This window comes from Octopus bimaculoides, chromosome 3, assembly GCF_001194135.2.
Source record: "Octopus bimaculoides isolate UCB-OBI-ISO-001 chromosome 3, ASM119413v2, whole genome shotgun sequence".
Lineage (NCBI taxonomy): Eukaryota > Metazoa > Mollusca > Cephalopoda > Octopoda > Octopodidae > Octopus > Octopus bimaculoides.
In genome coordinates this window covers 34,435,464-34,445,148 of record NC_068983.1, presented here as the reverse complement: position 1 = coordinate 34,445,148, position 9,685 = coordinate 34,435,464, and the positions used below count along the sequence as shown (strand labels likewise).

Below are 9,685 nucleotides of genomic sequence, written 5' to 3'. Positions count from 1 at the left end.
CGGCACGTGGCTTAGTGGTTGGGACAGTGGGCTCACGATCGCAAGGTCCTGAGTTGAATTCCCGGCGACGCATTGTGGTTCGTGTGCAAGACACTTTATTTTCACATTGCTCTAGTTCATTCAGCTGGGAAATAAGGGTAGTACCTGTATTTTAAAGGGTCAGCCTTGTCACACCTTTTGTCACTCTGAATCTCTGAGAACTACGTTAAGGGTACACGTGTCTGTGGAATGCTCAATCACTTGCACATTAATTTCACGAGCAGGCTGTTCCATTGATCGTAACCGACGTAGTTCTGCTTTAGTCGTATGTATATATGTATGTATGTATGTATGTATGTATGCATGTATGTATGTATGTATGTATGTATGTATGTATGTATGTATGTATATGTATAAATCTGTTTTTATGTAAGATATGTTCTAATTTTCAAAATTCCAGCCGGTCACAAACAAACCAACTAGGGTTCATTCTTTGAATCAAGACAATTTTAAGTGTCAGTGATGAAATGTGCTCATTTCAGTCAGTGCAAGATATTCTTATACTTGGACGTAGGTATCAGTGTGTGACTAAGAATGTCGCCTCATAGTTTGGTGTTGGGTTGATTCCCGCCGTGCAGTACTTTGCAGTAGCGTCTTGTACTAAAGCACCAGGTAAGTAAATTTGGTGGATGAAAACTAAGCGGATGCTTTTCGTCTACATACATATATGCATACGTACATATGTGTTTGTGTATTTATACAGATATGCGCGTGTGTTTGTTTCTCACCGAATGAAAACCGCTCTGTTTTTTTGTTTACGCTCACGTATCATAGCGCTGCGGCATGAATTGACAGTAAAAGTAACCACCTGGCGCACAATAAGTACTGCACGCGAATTTATCGGCTAAGTTTTTAAAACCAGCGTCTCAGCATTGCTGCACACTAATAAATACAACCAGTAAAATATCAAAAGAGAAGGAATCTCATGGGTGTATGTATATATAAGACGGATATGTGTGTTATACTTATTTTATATTTGTGTTTGAAAAACCTTGTGACCATTTTTGTCTCTCGGTCCAGGACTCGTCGATAGATTATCCTGTGAAAATGAAAAAAAATATCTTTATTTTATTTTACTACTAACCGATTGGTTTCAGAATATTTCAACTACAATCTTTTATTACGTTCTATCTTAAAGTACCTCATTATTTCTAGGCGTTTATGATAATCTCTTCATACATAACTCAGAATGGTTATGATAATAAGAGATGATAATGTATAACCAACATAGAGAGCTTTAACGTTTGAAAATACTTTATTATTTGTTGTAAATATTTGCATTTTTACAACCTTAATCGAAGCAATCACATCTCTAGGGCCGTTGACCACCAAAACAGTTCATTCATTTTATTCTTTGTCGTTCAAAAGAATACGAAGCCTGTTGTGTTTGACAGCGACCACGTCACAGAATGTTGACGGTATTTCCGACATTTATAATAGACTGCACTCTTAGAAAACAAGCGACAACTAAATATAATAGATTTTGCGTGTCCTTGAATGGTGAAAATGAATCTTTCACAATGTGAGACATTTATTTCAATGTAACATTATATTACGTGTCAAATCTTAGACATGATAAAACTGAGGAGAAAGTATTGCACTATGGCTGAAATCCGTTTTTGGCCAGTGTTGATCGCGTGACAATAACAGAAATGTAACCGAACACCACTCCATATATCACTGCATATCACAACACTAAATGTTGATGAGAAATAAATGAAAAGTACAAATCGACTGCGTTTAGTGCTTTAGGTATAGTTTGTCAGCACTAGTAATTTGTCAAAAATGAAAAAGTGATTATCCTACTAGCAGTAGGATAACTCATTTGTAGTATGTCTCGGTTTCACTGGTAACCTGTGAAATCAAATTTATTTTCTCATTGTACTGGCAGGTTGTGATAGTGTGTATATTTTTGTCACGATACTGCGTATTTCAAGTGAACTCGAAGCTGAAGCCATTAACAATGTACCAAATATATATACATATGAGTATGTGTGTATACGCATATATATATATATATATATATATATATAATTGAATCGAAACAGTAAGGTAAAAAATTGGATATTAATTAATATCAATTTAATACCAAGGAACAAGCACATTAAAAGAATCAAGGAGATTTCTAAAAAATATCTGAGATATCAAAGGATTATTGTATATGTATATACAATGGAGACCACTAGGTGGACTGTTAATGTGCTAGAAGAAGATCACATGTAATGTGTCTACTAAGACCGAACTGTTCTCAAAGGAAATTTAGCGAAGTAACGAAAACGTATACGGGCAAGACAAGTGAAAATTACATAAATATATACAGTTATCAGTAAACTAGTTTCGAAATTAACATTTTCTTACCGAAAATATCTATTTCTCATCAGTACAGACCGCTAAATAAATATAATTCTCAGAACCGTATACTAGTTGTTCCCCACGAATGAAGCACGCGTACACGGTTCTGTTAATTACATTTATGGTAAGATACAAAAGTCTTCGTTTTTGCGCGCTCAATCTGGAAATATCTCTGCATAAAGTGGTTTCCGCATCGAATATACCAGCTTTGAGAACGTGGTTATAGTTAATTAAATTAAAACAGTAAGGTAAAAGTTGGATATTAATTAATATCAATTTAATACCAGGGAACAAAATCATTAAAAGAATCAAGGAGATTCAGAAAATGTTTATTTCGAAACTAGTTTGCAGATAATTGTATATATTTATGTAATGTTCACTTGTCTTACCCGTATACGTTTTTGTTCCTTCGCTAAATTTCCTTTGAGAACAATTCGGTCTTAGTAGACACATTACATGTGATCTTCTTCTAGCACATTAACAGTCCACATATGCCCCCCAATTATTCACTCTGAGATTGAAATTTCTCAACCACTATGTTTATAAGACAACCTCCGCTCTATCTTCAGCCTGAAGGGAATGATTATACTTACTTTAGACTCCACGTTCCCTGTTTTTTATCACTCTCACAGGAATCAGTAATAATGAAATCTAACACTCCTGCATTAAAATCCCACTCACTCCACTGAATACATCAGCATCTTCTATCGGTCTCTTAATTCTAATTGAAGCAGGAGCAGCAGCATGTCTTAAGTTATATTTCGTCCTGCGTTTTAGAACAGGCATCTTGCCATTCCCTGCCTCCAGCGCAAACCACCATTCATAATGAGCTTACATTTGTGAGGGAAGAAACATGGCTGCTGGTCACAGCCAGACAGTGTTTTGCATGATGATCTTAAAATAAGGAATACAACAGCAACAAAAAATCTTGTGGGTTACATGTTGGGGGATTACCTGTTCAAAAAATCTTTGGGGTTACCTGTACTTGAGGGTTACCAGGGGCAAATTGTAAGTCGGCATATAAAATCAAGCCTCTCTTATTCCTCACACTTTCTCGTCTGGCGGTAACTGGCGGTAGCAACACAAGAGTAATCTCCAACAATATGTTCACGAGATGACATAATGCTTAATGAAGACAGTGATTTTATATTTTTGTATCATGGTGTCATTGTTCCTGGCAGTACGAACAGTTTTCTTAAAACGAGAGACTAAATTTAGATACCTGTAATAAGCTTCAGAATATATGGCAATTCAGTGTTTCAAACTCAATGAAAAATTGAAGGTTTCTTTGGTGTCTCATAATTTTTGCAGAGAGAGATTTAAAGCAAATAAGAATGTTTCATTCCTTCATGAAATTTATGTTCTTTGGTAAGCAGCAATCATATTAGAAACTGAAAGAGAAAGAGTTCATATAACTGGAAAAACGCTCATTTCATTTTTCTACAATATACTTAGAAAAATTGCAAGAGATTGCTTCATGGGTGATCCATATCAAATATTAAGCATTGTAAATAAAAGGCATTCAAACAAGAAATGTGAATATTGTTAGACAAACGCACGAGAAACCCTGCCGTTAATGGGGAAAATGGCTAATAACATTGCTTGATAGATACAATTATATAATATACTATATATAAATGCCGGTAGATGGCCTCTGTGTTTAAACTAAATCTTTGGTGAGCCATCATTGTTTTCCAGAAAAAGTAACAAGGATTTATTCAAATAAGAAGAGGTTATATGAGTGTATCGTATAGAAGTAAGGACGTAGGTTATATGTCTTAAAATACAGGTGAGATCGAGCACTACTGAAAATATTACACCCACTCATATATAGGAGACAGATAGATTCAATTAATGTAAAGGTAAGAATATCATGAAGAAAAGAATATACAACTAGAAATATTTGTTTCATTTTAGAGAATTAAAACGCAGAGGGAAGGTAAAGAATATATAAAGAAAACATAAACAGTGAAAGTTTCTATACAATTGATTCGATAAAGACAAGAAGAAATGCGACTGAATTAAATGAAGACGAATAAACAGAATTAGGAAGGTACGACATATATATGTATTCTACGTTGATCATGAGCTATGTCGCTAATCCGATTTTAGCGCAAATTTCAGTATAGATGAACTGATACTCTCATTCACTCAGACACTCTGATCTACAATATGTTGCCCTTAGATTGAGGGCAACGTGACATTAGTTCAATACGATAAGATAAAATAATAATCGTGTGTTAAGTAGACTTCATATAAAACAAAATCATTCTACAAAACACTACGAGGTTGACGAGTGAATAAATAAACTAAAATATATATCTAATGATTATATTTTGTTTCATATATACACCGCAAAATATGTAATTGTTTAAAAGTTTAATATACCTTGTACTCAAAAACAATAGAATATCACCTTTATATATGTATATGTATGCCTATATAGATGGGTGTCTTATGTATTATGTAAAGTCGTCGTTAAAAGTATGTTAATTTAGTGATTTTGTCATATATTTATTAATTTATTAATTATTATCAAGCGTTTTACTACCTATAAGTGCCCTGTGCGGCGAACATCAGACAATTCCTACATATATGTCACCGCAGTTCACTAAAACCTTATTCTAAATGTCATTGATGGGTAAGAATTGCTGCTATCTCTAGTGACCGAACGTTCATCATTGACAAGACGAAGGAAATTCGAAATCACGCTATCGAGTGGTCTCGTCGCTGAAGGTGGCGGGGAAAGAACTTCTCCGCTAGCGATATAAACAAGCGTGTATTTTGCACTAAAAGCTAATGTGAGATTTTCTCTCATGGTATCTACCGCAGTATATCATCTCAATATATGGCCATAAATTAATAAATCAACAGAGGACACAAATCTTCTGAGAGTAAGCAGTTTACATGTCAAGTTATATATACTTCTGGAAATGTCTGAAGTGACCAATGAGATATGCCGAAGAGTATTAATGGATTTCAGCGTTATCATCTATGAGATGGAAACGAACATGTTTTGAAAGACACATAGACTCACTCACACACACATACACACAAACACATACATACATACATATCTACACACACATTCACATATACATACAGACGTAATATTTTGCTAAATCTTGAAGTGTATTGTTTGTCTATTTTGGATTTACCCTCTTTTTCTCTATATATGTTTTCATTTCCCACCAGAATTCACTTTTTCTCCATCCTTCTTATTTCCTAGTTCGCTGTGAAACCATTGTAGATAGTTCATAGTTAATAAGTACTTTACATTAACTAAACGCCATTAACATACTATCTCATTCAACTTCAATATATAAAGCACCCCTCATTCACCCACAATAAAATACCTTGTTTTGCCACCTTTTATGCTACGACCTTGATGTATAAGCGGCAGTTTTAGTATTTCCTTTCCAATCTCTTTCTGATATGACAAATGTTTAAAATAATATTCATAATGCATGTTACAAATTTAGACATATATCTCGTTTACAAATTCATGCTGGTCCATGAAGAATTAAATACACGGAATTTTCCCAAATAGCTTTAACGATATTTGAAGTATGAAGGGTTCTTATCATTAGGAGTTCCGTTGTTCAGTTTGAGATCTTGAAACCCGGATGACTGATCTTCACTTCAATTTCGACAGCTGGTGATCAGGGTTATCTTGCGTAGTTTAATATCTATAGTTGCCCTCTGTGAGTTACATCTCTCTCGTAGTGAACGTGTCTTGAATTAGAAACCAATTGCGATTTTTATTTCAATTAGAATCTACAATTAACGTACTTTCCACTAGTGACTCCAATTTTGAAAGTGTAGACTATGGAGATATACTGTAACAGATTCTGAAAATGATCAAAATATTCTGAACGGGTAACAGTTATCCAGAAAATAAGAAGAGATTTTGTATGATCTTATAAATCTTACAGCTTGTGCAGTAGAGTATCCGGCCACAGGACGGACATTCAAAATGTGCAGTTTTATGTAGTCAATGTTTGATTTTATGTATTAACTTTATATGATGCGATATAGAACTGTTATTCAGTTTACACTCTGATTTTCATGGGGTTGTAGAGATTGTAGAATGTCCATGTCTCTTTAGGACTTGCTTTTTAACAGTAGACACAAATGAATTTCCATAACTGGAGGAATAACCCTTGGATTTCAATTTATATGGTAAAAGAAAAAATTCTCGCTCATAGTAAATATATATTTGAATAATTAGAAGAACGAAGACAAGTTTTTACGGGGACAGGCAACACGTATATGCAAATTATGCTTCAACTATAAACGTTAGTTTAATTTCATTTCATGCATAGCAATCGTCATATATTTAAAATATATTTTCTGCAAAGTATACCAGAATTTTACATAATGCTGTATTCGTCTTATGTTAGGAACAATGCTGTAGTTCTAAATTTCTTACTTAGATTACTAGCTGAGTATACCTACGGGTCGACGTGCAATGTATCGTATGTGTGGCAGAGGGGGAATTTGATTCCCCATTGTAGGATTTTATCATGTTTAAAACTCAGGTTGTATTATCAGTCATGAACGAAACTAACATGTGATCCATCAAAAAATCTTTTAATGTTCGTGAGCAAATGTTTCCATTTTTCTCCACTGCTTTCTAAAATTATATAATCGTTTTCGGCAATTTGATATGACGTTTTTATTTTTTCAGAATTATTCAAGAACCTTGAAAAACACCACAGGACTTGTAATAATGTTGCTACAAATAGTAAACAGCACGTGTTCTTACCAAAGATTGCGAATACAGATTGATAGAGAATTACCAGGTGTTCAATCAGAAAAATTAACATAGTTTGAAATTACAAACGTCACGAAAGTGATGTATTTCAATGTTTGCATAAAGTCTTTTATGCTAATTAAAATGCTGCAACCAAAGAATTTCACATATGTGAAATTGCAGTTTCTTTTCGGGCGACACACGGTTTAGAGCGAATAATCCCTTTGTAATTGTAATTATAGAAAATACTAAACAAACATTTAAGATTAACTGATTGAAAAGTTACATACAAAGAAGTTATTCTATTGGTTCCTGTTGATTCAGGCATGTGAACTGCATAGAAGGAGACAAATTATATTCAGACTGTTGAATCTTGGTCGATAAATGAACTGCATAGCTGAAGAAAGGTATTCTATTGTAGCTGATAAGTGAACAATAAAGCTGTAGAAAGCCATTGTATTGTAGCTGATAAGAGAGCTGAATTGTTACCGTCTGTATACAATCATTTGAATTGCTCTATTATAACGTGACCGTTTAAGTAGCTGGTCTGCCGAAAGATGAAATTAAAACAGCTTGAACTGGCGTTGCAGCAATTAACAGTATATGCAGACTGTGAACAGGGGGTAGTGCCTGGCTTTTAAAATCCCTCTGAAAGGGTGTCGAAGCTATTCGCTTAATAGGTAGCATAATATATGTTTAGTCGGGCAGTTAGTATTTCTTTTTGTCGCATTGTTTTATAAAAAATTGTTTTATTTCTGAGGTCTGTTTCAAATGGCAATCACATCTCTAGAAATAGTAGCCTCCCTGGATCCATGGGTTGCACCAACACACTCTAGTGAAAAACAAATCCGAATTCGGCGTTGCTGCAGGCACACTGCACACAGGGCAGCCATCAACAGAAAGCGTACAGTAGTCTAGCTCAGCTGAGGAGGAGGACAGGAATTGGTGGCAGATTCCTTGGCATGAAGTTGTAGATATTTTTCTTGAATTCGGAATCCTCAACATCTTCATTAGTTACACAAATACAGCTACCAGTGTTCAAGCAGTATACATCTCGGATCCAAAATCAGCGCGGTTCTGGCCATTTTAGGATAGGAAGACTAGGAATATGTGGGTGAGGTATGGAAGAATTGCATCAATCCAGATCCTAGAGCACGCAGATATTGTTGAACTTTGTGATAACGGACGTGCAATTTATTAACACGCTAAAACTCACGCCGGAACTCTAGTACGAGCTATAACCATAGAAACACATCTACTACTTCTTTTAAACATTAACAATGTCTGGTTTCTCGACATGCCGGTATATCGACGTCATAATTAAAATACAACGAAAAAAAGAAGGAAATCGTCTTAGATCGGAAACCTCTTACAATTAAACACCAACTTAGTGTGTAGCAAGTTTATGTCTACCATTATTTTTCAGTTATGTTTAATGTAACTTAATTTCGCCTATTTACTTCAGTTTACAGCGGTATCCTGTTATTCTCTCATTGTATTCCATCTATTTATTCGTACAAATATGATTTAAACCACTTCGCCCTTCTTCAGGACTGTCTACTTACCCCATCTATCGATCATTCTCTATCCCTCTATCCTACTCTCTCTCTCTCTCTCTCTCTCTCTCTCTCTCTCTCTCTCCCCTCTCTCTGTCTGTCTGTCTCTCTCTCTCTCTCTCTCTCTCACACACACACACACACACACACATTTCCCACAGTTGTATCCTAATTTGCCCATCAGTCCCTCGAGCATCCGATCCATCTCGATTTATCCATTTCACTAATTGTCTATCAGTCTAGTTGTCTCTACCCACCTATCCACATTCATTTTCTACTATCTGTAGTCTATCAGTGTTCTAGTCTCCTTCTGTATCAATTTCATTTATTCTTTCTTCCATTTTTTCTTTCATTCTTTCTTTTTGCTTCTATTTATTTGTCAAAGAGCCTAACTATCTATTTATTTTTGTATCTGCCTCCCTTTTAATAATTTTATGTGTCTGCGTATATCTGCCACCTCCTGCGTGAATATTTAGGGAACGTTCATGGTTGAGGGAGTTTTTCAAGTAATACGCTTTATTTTGATACTTATCCACTCTGAAAGGATGAAAGGGTGAAAGACAAAATGAGACGCATCAAGACTTGAACCCATGATTTACATGGATGAAGCTAAATACACGAAGTGTTTAACTCATGTACTCCATTGTTATTCATCTAAATGAATATGAAGAAACTGATATGAACGAAAACAATTTTGTCATACATCAAAGAGAGCTGCGAAATAAGTATATAATGGTAGAAAAGTCTAAAGTATTTTGTAATTGATGCTGTATTGATTTCATGAGTGAATGGAATTATATTGTAAAGATGATTCTGTTTACGTAAAAGAGTAAAGATTATCTTTCATGATATTCACTTTGTTGTTCTCCCGTTGTTCTCGCCCCATGGGAGCGATGATCGAGTGGAACTGCAAAAGCAACCATCCTTGGTTTGTTTGTATTCAATTTGTTACCAATTATTTTACTCTGGATAACCGAATTTC

General features: G+C 34.8%; 1 long non-coding RNA gene across 1 annotated transcript; it reads right to left on the bottom strand.

Annotated features, from left to right (window-relative positions):
* Nucleotides 1-993: 993 nt before the first annotated feature.
* LOC106875231 (uncharacterized) lies at nt 994-8,376 on the bottom strand. Its single transcript, XR_001410094.1, has 3 exons — nt 7,438-8,376; nt 3,614-3,782; nt 994-1,078 (listed from the first exon to the last, which is right to left on the bottom strand). It is a non-coding gene; the product is annotated as an uncharacterized LOC106875231 (long non-coding RNA).
* Nucleotides 8,377-9,685: the final 1,309 nt, after the last annotated feature.